The sequence below is a fragment of the Schistocerca gregaria genome, chromosome 3 (assembly GCF_023897955.1).
Source record: "Schistocerca gregaria isolate iqSchGreg1 chromosome 3, iqSchGreg1.2, whole genome shotgun sequence".
Taxonomy (NCBI): domain Eukaryota; kingdom Metazoa; phylum Arthropoda; class Insecta; order Orthoptera; family Acrididae; genus Schistocerca; species Schistocerca gregaria.
The window spans coordinates 835,789,105-835,803,148 of record NC_064922.1 but is presented as its reverse complement, the minus strand read 5'-3'; the positions used below and the strand labels follow the sequence as shown (position 1 = coordinate 835,803,148).

The 14,044-nt window shown below is 49.0% G+C and overlaps 1 protein-coding gene across 1 annotated transcript in view; it reads right to left on the bottom strand.

Moving 5' to 3' along the window:
- Window positions 1–14,044, bottom strand: part of LOC126354655 (ribosomal RNA processing protein 1 homolog) — a 43,227-nt gene that overhangs the window by 8,044 nt on the left and 21,139 nt on the right. The window lies entirely within an intron of this gene.

The window sequence follows — 14,044 nt, the reverse complement described above, 5'->3', positions numbered from 1 at the left end:
AAGAGAAATTGTGCTTTGAATACTGGTTCATACTTAGGGAAATTGTATGATGTAACTTAAAAGACGTCGGGAACCCCCTCCGCTATGGAAGGGGCTTGGCTCATGGGAAAAGGTGGATTTGGCAGTCAATCTGGGTGGCAAGAGAGAGAGCATGTTACGCAGTCAGTGGCTAGATGTTGTACAGTTAATAATGCAGCTGCCAAGTGAGGCATCGGGAAGCAAATTTATTTTGAAATTGCCTCGGATGTGGTTTTGGCTGGCGAATGGTGCTCTTGTTTTCATGGAATGGCTCTGAAATGAAGGAAATATGTCACCAAGAAGAATTTATAAAGAGCGTTCAACTTCAAGAGCATGGGACCACTTAATCATCACGTCCTTGCCACCACTATTGCGCCACTGCTCAACCAACTGCAGGAATTCAGATATGTATCACAGTATGGACCGGTATACTGATGTGTTTTTTTTTTCCCCAATAATAATTCCAGTGACATAAAACTGTGTTTGCACCTTAAACTTTGTCCTAATCAAAAACCAATACAGGGTCCTGTCCTTAATGTACAGATAACCAAGCATCATGTTTCTGAAAGTAAAATGGTTTGTTGTTGCATTAAAGGTGCTAATGTTCAGTGCTAAAATATTTGAATGTTGTTGCTACCTGCTTCACAGGTGGTGAGAAAGGCGCTTATATTGGACTATGGTGAAAAGTAACTTGAATTGATTAGTATTATGAACTATTTTCTGAAATTGTTTGAGCTTAATATTTGACTAACTTGTGTTAAAGCTTTAAAACATAATCTATTGCAAGTGGGGCTAAAAAACTAATGTTATTAAATTGCAATTGGTGTCACGAGTTTGCAAGTAGAGAAAGTAACAGTTTATGGCTCCCCACAGTAATCTATTCTCAAATTGAAAGATAACTGGGTTTTTCGTTGCTATTAAAAGACATCTGTGACATTGCTAATAATGAAGGCATAATAAATACAGGTGTAGGATTATTTCATTTCATTTGTGGTATGTAAGTGTTAGCTGAAATCAGAACTCTTTCCATGCCCAATTTCAGTCGAGTGTGTCTTTAGTAACATCTTAATGTTGAATTAGTACTGAATTAATTAATGATTGCAATATTAACTTTTATTACTATGAGTGAAGTATTATTTAGTTCTCTATGTTTGCTGGTTTGTGTAAAAGCTATCTACTGCTAACCACTACGTAGTTCATTCATTAGTTGTGTGTATCCACTGTACTATTGAAAAGCAGCATTAACAAAAGTCACTTCAGCAACCCATGTTCGTTTTTCTTTAAAGTTAAATGTTTCAAAGTATTATGCCTAATTAGGTTGGTGACCATCGATTATGTCATTTGTATGCATTTTATAACTTTCCTTATCTCCAAAACTCAGTCTGTTAGTCTTTCTATTACTTGCCATAGAAACAAAAATATTGTTTGATACCCTCTTCCTATTAGGTTAACACACGATCAAACTTCAAAAAAATCATCCCAGAGGGAAACGCTAGAGTGCAATAGAGCGTTATACTAGACACGAACTTGCAGTAGTAGTGTTAAAACCTGATTTACTTTTTCCACACTAATTAATTTTTACTCTAGATGATAATACGGGAAGATCCCAGATGTAAAACCATCTAGATATTGCAAGGTGAAGGACAAGATTTAATCACACAAATTAAGTTACCTATGCAAACCATCAACCACTATGTTTGTTTCAAGTATATGCTATGACAATGTAGTACATGAGGACACTTCCAACTTCCAGCAATTCTGATATTTGTTATCTGCTCTTTTGCAAAATATAATTATGACTGCCTATCACAGGGTATGTTACAAGAATCATAACAGACAAACTGTATGGCAAAGGAAGGAAGAAAATTGAATAATAAAGGTATGAGTATGGATATTTCAAACAACCTGTAATCATGCAATTATTTTGAAGAATACAGTGGCATGAGTGCAGCATTAAATTCTGAATGTTATGTCGCAATACTACACACTTTTTTGTGGGCGCAACTTGAGGCTTTGGGGATCAACGTGGCAGAAATGTGGTTCCAAAATGATGGAGCCACAGCCCAAATGGCTAAGTGATTCATGGCGTTGTTCGAGATGTTTTCTCAATATTTGATCTCACGTTTTGGTGGTCTCCACTGTCCGGCACACTTGCCACGTCTGTTTCTGACTATTTCTTATGGGGTCATTCAAAATACAAAATATATGGCTGCAAACCTTGTTGACTCAATGTTCTAAAGGTTGCAATATATGAAAAAATTTCTGCTGTTTCACGGGACACTTTGACAAAAGTTGAGGAGAACTTTAAGGAAATACTTTTAATGTGTGTACACAAATGAGGACACCATCTTTCCGATATCTTTTAAGAATTGCAATTCTTCAATTGGTTAACTTACAGGCTGCATTTGTGTAAATACATTTTATAATGACCAAAATAAACCTAATTATAGTAGTTTGAAATTACTGCGTTATTTCTGTGCCATCAGATGTATCTCATAAAATGACTACAAGGGTGAAATCGGGGAACTGTATGGAAGTTTACCAACTGTTAATCTTCTAACACATTAGTGAATAGAACAGGAAAGGGGAGAAATGAAAGTGGTACGAAAGTACACTCTTCCTTTCTTATCATATTGCTAGTAGAGACCATTTGTAGTAGATATAAAGCCAGACACAAGAAGATACAAAATATAGTTAGTATTTTTAGTCACATACATCATTCAAAACCATTTCTCCTTCTATGCTTTGTCTGAAAGACCAGAATGTCTTGTTATTGACTGAGAGACATTTTCATTGTTGGCCCTTGTAACTTGCTGAATGTGGTTTCAAATTCAGAGGGTCAGAACAATCTACATATGTACAGGTGTTTGTAGATTCCAATGGAAGACAACTACAAAGACACACTATTGTTTGATTACACCATTCATGATAAATCAACTAAAATCATAAAACATTTAAGAGTATGTAAGCAGAGTGATACGACATGTAATAATCAAACAAAACCAGTAGTTCAAACAGTTGCCTGTTATTCACTGGAAGAATTATAAGGAAGTATTTATCTATGACAGAGATACTTTACAAAATCTTCATTTCTGACCAGTACTTGAGTTACTAAACAGCCTAAAATTAATAGAGGAGATAAAAGAGATTGAAGGAAGACCTGTACATTTCATCATGGCCTTTTTAGTCAGTGTGAGTGTGCCACAGAGATAGTTACTCAGAGTCAGCAGTGGACACAAGAGGCTTTAAGCAACACAAAGAAGTCAAATTTTAAAATTCCAAGAACAAATACATTTAAATAAAGAGTCACACAAATATACTAGTTCCTCTCATAAAAATCCTACAAAATGACCAGGCAAGTAAAATAAGAAAAAATAAAAGTTTATACAGAAGTTTACTTATAGTCTTTCTTAATAGATACCATTTGCAAATGAATTTGAAGGAAATGAAGAGTGATAGTGGAAAATGTTGACTCAGTATAAGTTAGTTGGTTGGTTGGTTTGGGTATAAAGGGACCAAACTACGGGGTCATCAGTACCTTTTCCCTGACGCAAGCAAGGCTCAAGATACAAAAACACCCAAGACCACACCCAAAAAGAAAACGAATGGAACGAACAAAAAACAGGGAAAACATACAACACAAGGAAAAGTAGAAGACGGTATTAAAATCATAAAGCACGTGGTCTGGGCTGGTGGATCAGGATGAGCCAACCACTCTGCAACACATTAAAATGTCCACCCCAAAAAGACAAGGTGAGACAAACACATGTAGGGAAAAGACAACCACCAAGACAAACAAATTCAAAGAAAGTGTGACAGAGTTAAAATGGAGGGAGGGTGGCGACATCAGAGAGAAGGCTAAATGCCCACCCTTAGATGGCACGATAAATCCCCCTCCCCCCCCCCCCCCACACACACACACAAATAGAATGTAAAACTAAATCTGTTGTTGGGGCATTGTTGCCCATTATCGAAGGTAAGGTGCTGGGAAGGTTAAAAGTCCACCCCAGAGCGGCTAAAAGTGGGCAGTCCAACCAGATGTGGATAACAGTCATATGTGAGCCACAGTGACACCAAGGTGGATCCTCGCGACGGAGGAGGTAGCGATGTGTTAGCCACATATGGCCAATGCAGAGAACCACAGAGTCCCTGAGAGAGGCCCACCTGGAGGTCTTCCACACATTCGTAGTCTCTTTAAGGGCACGCAATTTGTTGTGTGTACAGAGATATGCCATTCCGTCTCCCAAAGCTGAAAAATCTTGCAGTGTGATAATGATCGCAGGTCAGTTACAGGGATGCCCATCTACAGAAGCGGTTTCCATGTAGCCTGTTTGACCAGCCTGTCAGCAAGTTCATTTCTGGGGATTCCAACGTGGCCTGGGGTCCACACAAACACTACAAAACAAATGGACCATTCCAGGGCATAGATGGACTCATGGATGGTCGCTACCAAGGGAAGGTTGGGGTAGCACTGGTTGATAGCTTGTAGGCTGCTCAAGGAGTCAGTCACAGAGATGCATGAGTGGATGCACTCAAGAGCAGGAGAAATGGCCACCAGCTCTGCAGTGAAAAACTGCAGCTATCTGGCAAGGAGTGCTGTCCAATATGTCCTCCATGAACATACGCGAAGCCAAAATGACCATCCACCATTGAGCTGTCAGTGAAAACCACTTCCTGGTCTCAGTACACGTCAAGAGTCGAGAGGAAGTGACAAAAAGCTGTGGGTTAACCGAGTCCTTTGGACCATGTGAAAGGTCCAGGCGAAGCTTTGACCTAGGTGTACACCATGGAGTTTTAGGTGAACGGACATCGAGTATAGGTGGTAAAGGCAAAGACTCCACTTCAGACAGAAGAGATTGGACGCGAACCGCAATCTTAAGCCCTGACCTGGGTCTCCGATGCAGGAGATAATTGTTGTTGTTGTTGTTGGGATGTTTAAGGGGGACCAAACAGCTAAGGTCATCAGTCCCCCATTCCAAAAAACCGGCGAAACAAAATTTACGGAACAGGTAAAACCCCAAGGGGGGAGTAGACGCCCCTCCCCCCAGTCACTGAAAGAACACCAATGTGTCAGCGAACACTAGAGACAAGAAGAGTACAGACGAACACTGGACAGAAAGAAACGGAAGAAAATAAGAGGGTCGGAGACTGGTTGACTGACCATGGGTACAAAAATTGGGAAAGAGTCAACCATCCGAATACACACATTAAAATCTGTAACCAATGAGACACTCGAGGACAAGATACACAGAAAGGGAAAGGGACAGGTCCCCCCTAAATGGAACCATAAAAAGGACTACCACGGATAAAATTTAAAACGTCGTCAGCCATTGAGGCATCGTCGCATAAAACCAAAGGCAACGTGCCCGGGAGATTAAAAGTCTGCCGGAGGATGCGCAGGCAGGGACACTCCAACAAAATGTGGGCGACCGTCAACCGGGACCCACACTGACACAGGGGGGGATCCTCCTGACGCAAAAGATGTCCGTGCGTCAGGTAGGTATGGCCGATGCGGAGCCGACACAGAATGACAGAGTCCCTGCGAGAAGCCCGCAGGGAGGACTGCCACACATCGGTCGTCTCCTTGACAGCCCGCAGTTTATTCGGAGAAGTCAGGCTACGCCACTCGTCACGCCACATCTGAAGCACCTTACGGCGCAACGCCAGCTGCAAATCACGAGCCGGGAGGCCGATCGCCAAAGTGGGGGCGTCGACCGCCCCTTTGGCCAGCCTGTCGACACGTTCATTCCCCGGGATGCCAACGTGACCTGGCGTCCAAACAAAGACCACCGAACGACCAGAGCGGGTAATGGCAAAAACAGACTCCTGAATAAAGGATACCAGAGGACAAGAGGTATAGCAGCGGTCGATAGCCTGGAGGCTGCTCAGGGAGTCACTGCAGATGACGATGGACGTACCTGAGCAGGAACGCATATGCTCAAGAGCGCGCAATATGGCCACCAGCTCTGCAGTAAAAATACTGCAGCCAGCCGGCAAGGAGCGCTGTTCAACATGGGCAGCGTGAGCAAAAGCGTAGGCAGGACGACCATCCACCAGGGAACCATCAGTGTAGACAGGCTCACAGCCTGAAAACGAGGCGACGAGCGCAAGAAAACGGTGACGGAGGGCCACATGCGGAACCGAGTCCTTGGGTTCCCGTGCCAAGTCCAGGCGGACGGACGGACGGGTCATACACCAGGGAGGCGTGGGTGCACAGGCCCGGAAGGGCGGCAGAAGAGGGAACGACCCCAGTTCCGACAGCAGGGACTGGACACGGACAGCAATGGAAAGCCCAGACCTAGGTCGCCGGTCGGGCACAGGGAGGACCCTGGCAGGGAAAAGCAGGCGATGATTGGGATGGCCCGGTGAGCAATGCACATGGACAGCATAGTCGGCGAGCAGTCGGTGGCGGCGAATCCGCAGCGGGGGAACCCCGGCCTCCACCAGCAGACTATCCACGGGGCTCGTACGGAAAGCACCAGTTGCAAGCCGAACCCCACAGTGGTGTATGGGGTCCAACAACGTCAACACTGAGGGCGATGCAGACCCATAGGCCAGGCTCCCATAATCAAGCCTGGACTGCACAAGGGCTCTGTACAATCGCAACAGCGTGCTGCGATCTGCACCCCAAGACGCATGGCTCAGGCAGCGGAGGGCGTTGAGGTGCTGCCAGCACTTTTGCTTCAGCTGAGTAATATGAGGAACCCATGTGAGCCGGGCATCAAAGACGAGTCCTAAGAAGCGGCTAGTGTCCACCACTTCAAGTAGGTGACCGTCGAGGTAAAGTTCCGGATGAGGGTGGACCGTCCGACGCCTGCAGAAGTGCATAACTCGAGTCTTGGCCGCAGAGAACTGAAATCCATGAGTCAGAGCCCATGATGCCGCCTTGCGAACGGCTGCTTGCAGCCTGCGTTCGGCGACTCCCGTAGTCGTTGAGCTAAATGAAATGCAGAAGTCGTCGGCATACAAAGAAGGAGACACCGACGACCCCACAGCTGCAGCCAGACCATTAATGGCCACTAGAAATAAGGAAACGCTCAATACCGAGCCCTGCGGGACCCCATTTTCCTGTATATAAGATGAACTAGAGGCGGCACCGACTTGCACCCGGAAAGAGCGGCGCAATAAAAAGTTTTGAAGAAAAGCTGGAAGCTGACCACGAAGACCCCACTCGCGCAACGTAGCAAGGATGTGATGCCTCCATGTTGTGTCATATGCCTTCCGCAGATCAAAAAATACAGCAACGAGATGCTGACGGCGGGAAAAGGCCGTACGGATAGCAGATTCCAGCCGCACCAAACTGTCCACAGCAGACCGGCCCTGACGGAAGCCACCCTGGGATGGAGCGAGGAGACCGCGCGACTCAAGGACCCAACACAAACGCCGCCCCACCATACGTTCGAGCAATTTGCACAAAACGTTGGTTAGTGTAATGGGGCGATAGCCGTCCACCGCCAGAGGGTCCGCACCGGGCTTCAAGATGGGAACGATAACACCCTCTCGCCATTGCGACGGGAACACGCCCTCGCTCCAAATGCGGTTAAAGATGGTGAGGATGTGTCTCTGGCAGTCCCTGGAGAGATGCTTCAGCATCTGCGCGTGGATGCAGTCCGGTCCTGGCGCTGTATCAGGGCAATTGGCGAGGGCAGCGAGGAATTCCCTCTCGCTGAAAGGAGCATTGTATTTTTCAGAACGACGTGTGTGGAACGATAACGGCGTCCGCTCGGCGCGCTCCTTTAGAGGGCGAAAGGCAGGAGGGTAAGTTGCAGTCGCAGAGCTCGTAGCAAAGTGCGTGGCAAGGTGGTCAGCAATGGTGGCGGCGTCCGTGCAGACAGCGCCATCCAGGGAGATTCCAGGGACACCCATAGGGGTCTGGTATCCATAAATCCGCCGGATGCGGGACCACACGAGCGACGGGGAGACACGGGAGCCCAAGGATGAAATGTAGCTCTCCCAGCATTCCTGCTTACGCCGTGCAATAAGAAGACGGGACAAGGCACGGAGCTTCTTAAAGGCGATGAGGGTCTCCAGAGACGGGTGCCGCTTATGACGCTGAAGAGCCCGCCTACGGTCGCGAATAGCCTCAGCAATCTCCGGCGACCACCAGGGGACAGACTTCCTCCGAGGGAGTCCAGAAGAGCGAGGGATGGCAGTCTCGGCCGCAGAAATAATTGACGAGGTCAAGACACGGACCACCTCGTCAATGTCACCCTGTGGGAGAGAAGCAATGGTGGCAGCGGAAGTAAAAGCCGGCCAGTCAGCCCTGTTGAGAGCCCAGCGGGGCAGGCGACCAGAAGAATGACACTGGGGCAGTGACAAATAGATGGGAAAATGGTCACTACCACACAGGTCAGGATGCACTCTCCAGTGAAGGGATGGGAGAAGTCCGGGGCTGCAAAGAGAGAGATCGATGGCCGAGAACGAGCCATGGGCCACACTGAAATGCGTGGGAGCACCGGTGTTCAAGAGGCTAAGGTCGAGCTGAGCCAACACATGCTCCACAGCGCGACCACGGTCATCGGAGACAGTCCCACCCCATAGAGGGTTGTGGGCATTGAAATCGCCCAGAAGCAGCAATGGCGGCGGGAGTTGAGCCAGCAGCGCAGCCAAGACATGTCGGGGGAGTTGCCCATACGGAGGAATGTAAACAGAGCAAACAGTAATAGCCGGCGAGAGCTCAATCCTGACAGCGACTGCCTCTAAAGGCGTCAGAAGGGGTACTGGTGAGCTACAGACAGAGTGGTGAACAAAGAGGCAAACTCCACCTGAAGCTCGTTGACAGTCAGCGCGGTTCTTATAGTATCCCCGATAACCGCGAAGGGCAGGGGTCCGCATTGCTGGAAACCAAGTTTCCTGAAGAGCAATGCACAGAACAGAGGAAACACTCAAAAGCATCCGGAGCTCAGGCAGGTGGCGGAAATAACCGCCGCAATTCCACTGGAGAATGGAAGCAGGAAGGGACTGGGAGGGCGTTAAGTCCACTAAGAGGCAGACGGCGTCGCAGAGTCAACGGCCGCCACCGAGCGAGAGTCAGCTGTGTCCATAGGAGACGTCCCCGAGGGTTCCGTGAGGGCGAGATCCGCGGCAGAGGCGAGAATCTCCACCGCATCCCCAGAGCCAGAGCTATTGACAGCAGGCGGTACTGAAACTGCCGGAGCGTCCTTCTTCTTGGACACGTTCCGGTCCTTCTTCTCGCGTCTGTCCCTTGGCTTAGAGGGCTGGGAGAGTTTCTCTGAAGGAGCGTCGGAGGCTGACGACGACGCAGAAGCCCTACGACCAGCAGGTGGATGAACCTTCAGCCACTGGCTGACATCCGGCGGGGTAGCAGAAGAAACGGAAGAAGGGAGGGCCCCGAGGGACCCCTTCCGCGAGAGAGGAGCCGGCAGAGACGACGCCGGCGGAGACGACGCCGGCAGAGAAGGGGGAGGGGGAGGGGGAGGGATCGAGCCCCCTGGTTTTGGAGCAGATGTCACTCCTGAAGCATGTGCGGGGGGAGTGACAGAAGGGGGTTTGCCCCCAACTGCTAAGGGGGCAACAGAGGAAGGCTTGCCCCCAGACACAATGGGGGCAGACAGAGATGGACGGCCCCGAGGGCCAACTGAAGGCGGCACAGAGGAGGCGACAACTGCCGCCCGCGAGGGCGACGATAACGTAGCTGCAGCATAAGAAGTTTGAAGAGGGACAGGATGCAACCTTTCAAATTTCAGTGTTGCCTCGCGATAAGTAAGCCGGTCCAGGGTCTTAAATTCCATAATCTTCCGCTCCTTATGAAGAACGGGGCAGTTCGGCGAGCATGGAGAGTGGTGTTCCCCACAGTTGACACAGACAGGCGGAGGCGCACATGGAGAATCGGGATGGGAGGGGCGTCCGCAATCTCGGCATGTGGCACTGGATGGGCAATGGGAGGACATATGCCCAAACTTCCAGCACTGGAAGCACCGCATCGGGGGAGGGACGTATGGCTTGACGTCACAACGGTAAACCATTACCTTGACCTTCTCAGGCAATACAGCACCCTCGAAGGCCAAGATAAAGGCACCGGTGGCCACCCTGTTGGTCTTGGGTCCTCTGTGCACACGACGGACAAAATGCACACCACGTCGTTCCAAGTCAGCTCTCAGCTCGTCATCGGACTGTAACAAGAGGTCGCGATGGTAAATAATCCCCTGGACCATATTTAAGCTACTGTGGGGAGTGACGGTAACAGGGACGTCTCCCAGCTTATCACACAAGAGCAACGCCCGTGACTGGGCTGGGGAGGCCGTCTTGAGGAGGATGGACCCATTCCTCATTTTAGACAAACCCGCCACTTCCCCAAACTTATCCTCCAGGTGTTCCACAAAAAACATAGGCTTTGTCGAAAGAAAGGAGTCACCATCACTTCTGCTGCAGACAAGGTATTGTGGTACATAAGGCTCCTGCTTGGCAAAAGATCTGCGTCCCTCCCATGGCGCAGCCAACGAGGGGAACGACTGAGGATCATATTGTGCAGCATCGAATTCAATTTTACCTCGCTTAGAGACGCTGGTGGCAGTGCGGCCACCAGCTTGCTGAGATTTATTGCGCTTCATTGTGCCACATCCGCCCAGATGCCACCTACTCCGAACGAGGGCTCTCCCCAAGGGCGCCACCCAGCCAAAGCAACGGGTACCTGGCCGATATCCCATTGCCCGGAGTCCCCGTGCCCCAGACAAGATGGGCACATACTCCTTGGCATGCATGGGGAGGAAACAGCGTGGTCAGGGGGCTACCACCAAGAGGGTACATGACGTCCCCACCACAACGGACTGGCTACCGTGCTGGATTTTAGGTGTTGAAAGGGTCCACAATTGCCGTGGGCGCTAAGAAGGGGATTGCGCACAAGACGAGGAGGCAACCCAGAAGACATGGGGTGTAAATCCCTCCACACGACAATAGATAGCATGCAATATGGAGGTGCACGATGGACCAATAGAAAAACACCACGTAAGGCGTCCTTCCCCAAATGGCACGCACTAACAACGGAAATTTTGAAAATGGCAGGTCAAACCCAAGTGGGGACCATCACATAAGGCCGAAACTTTGAAGACTCCTTTTAGTCGCCTCTTACGACAGGCAGGAATACCGCGGGCCTATTCGTACCCCCGAACCCGCAGGGGGGGCAGGAGATAAACCACGATGGATGGGAAAAGGAGACAGTAATTTGGACGCTCAGGAGAACTATGAATGTGTGCAATGTAACTGGCGAGCAGTTGTGCACACCTAACCTTCAATGGAAGGACTCCCTCGCCCCTATGACGACGCAGGTCACCGGACTCATCCCAAAAGCTCCTATTGCCAGTCAAACACCACAGTGGTGCTCTGGGCTGAGTAAACGCAACACTGTGGGCACCACTGAACCATAAACTAGGCTCCCATAGTCAAGGCGGGATTGAACAAGGGCTCTTTAAGGCGGGATTGAACAAGGGCTCTGTAGAGCTGCAGCAGTGTAGAGCGATCTGCACCCCAGTTGGTGTTGCTCAGGGAGGGCATTGAGGTGCTGCCAGCACTTTTGCTTCAGCTGATGAAGATGAGGAACCCACGTCAATCGGGGGTAAAAAACAAATTCTAAGAATCAAAATGTCTCCACTACAGTAAGTGGATTGTCACTAAGGTACAGTTCTGGATGAAGGGTATGATGGTGACAGAAGTGCATAGCACACAATTTCATGGCTGAAAATTGGAAGCCATGGGCTAAAGCCCATGACTGCGCCTTGTGGATGGCTTCCTGTAGGTGCCGCTCACCAACACCAGTACTGGAAGAGCAGTAGGAAATGCAAATGCCGTCTGCATACAGAGAAGGTGAGACGGACATCCTGAGAGCTGCTGCTAAACCGTTAATGGCCACTAAAAATAGAGACACACTCAATACAGAGCCCTGCAGGACCCCATTCTCCTACATATGGAGGGAATTATGGGAGGCACCAACTTGGACACCGAAAGTACGGAACAATAGGAAATTTTGGATAAAAATTGGGAGTGGGCCCAGAGAACTTACTCATATAATGTGGCAAGGATATGATGTCACCAGGTCATGTTGTAAGCTTTTTGTAAATCAAAAAAGATCAAAACCACATGTTGGTGACTGAAAAAGGCTGTTTGGATGGCAGACTCAAGGGAAAGTAGATTTTCAGTGGTAGAGCAACCCTGGCAGAAACTGCTCTGGCATGGAGCCAGTAGGCCACGTGACTCCAGGGTCGAACACAACCACCAACTTACCTTACCTTCTAACAGCTTACAAAAAACGTTGGTGAGGCTGTTGGGCCAATAGCTACCCACATCAAGTGGGTTTTTATGGGTTTTGAATGCTGTAATGATGGTTCCCTACCGCCACCATGATGTAAAGACGCCATCACACCAGATCTGGTTGGAGATGATGAAGAGATGTTGCTTGTAGTTGGACGAGAGATGTTTGATCATCTGACTGTAGATCTGATCTGGCCCAGGAGCTGTATCAGGACAACATGCAAGCTAGGGAAGAGTGCCGCTTATGTCGCTGTGGAGCTTACTGAAGCTCTTTAATGGCCTCAGTGATTTCCGGCGACCACCAAGGTACTGACTTTCGCTGGGGGCACCCTAAAGAACAAGGGATCGTGTTTTCTGCTGCAGAAACGATCGTTCTAGTGACCTGCTCAACTACCACACAGATGGTACCATGTGGGGGAGATTCAACAGTGACAGCAGAGGTGAAAGCTGGATGTCAACTGAACGCGGTGTAATTGTTCAAATTTACGTTTAGCCTCCTGGTAAGTCAACCGGTCCAGAGTCTTGTACTCCATAGTTTTCCACTCATTTTGGAGTACTATGCAGTCTGGCAAGCAGGGGGACGGGTGCTCTCCACAGCTGATACACGTGGGAGGAGGCGCACAAGGAGTATCTGTATGCAATGGACGTCTGCGGTCTCGACATGTGGCATTGGAAGTGCAGCGGGAAGATATGTGGCCAAATTTCCAGCACTTAACGCACCGCATAGGGGGAGGGACGTATGGTTTAACGTCACAGCAGTAAACCATCACCTTCGCCCTCAAAGGCCAAGATGAAGGCACCGGTAGCAACCCTGTTGTCTTTGGATCCCCTGTAACGCAACGGATGAAATGAACAGCCCACTGTTCTAGATTGGCATGGAGCTCTGCATCAGACGCAAGAGGAAGTTGCGATGGAAAATAATCCCCAAGGCCATGTTGAGACTTTAATGGGAAGTGACAGAAACAGGAATATCTCCCAGCCGGTCACATGCGAGTAACGGCCGGGATTGGGCTGGGGATGCTGTCTGAATCAAGACTGCACCGTTTCTAATCTTGGGCAGTGCTGTCACTTGCCCAAACGTATCCTCAAGATGTTCAACAAAATATTGAGGCTTCATAGGTAGAAAGGAGTCCCCATACCGACGTGAATATGGCTCTTCTTTCTGTAGCCCTACATTCCTACCATGATGTAGCGAGGGAGGGAAACGATTTAGGGTCATATCTGTCAGTGTTGTACTCAATCTTGCCCTTCTTAGAGACTGCTGACAGCAAGAGATGACTTAGTCTGCTTCAATGCGGGTCATCCACCCTGATGCCACTCACTCGGATCAGGGGCTCTCCCCACAGGTGTCACCCAGCCACAGCAAAGGCCACCTGGCATGATGACCGTTGCTGGGAGTCCTTATGCCCCAGGAAGACAGGCATGTACTCCTTGGCATACATGGGAAGTTTACAGCTCAGGCATCAGCAGTACGATCCCTGTGTTGTCAGGGAATTACCACCAAATGGATACATGATTGCCCCACCACAACAGACTGGCTACTGTGCTGGACATTAGGCACAGAGAAATCCAATAATGTCATGGGTGCAAAAGAGGACAGGAGACAATGGGAGAAGATGACATACCCCGGAAGTGTCCTCGCCCAAATAGTTGAATTGCAGGTGGAAATGCAAAGCCATGACAGGAGGCTCAAGAGATCGAATCTAAAAGGATAACTCATGCCCCACGTAAGGCATCCTTCCTCATATAGCCCAAATTCCGT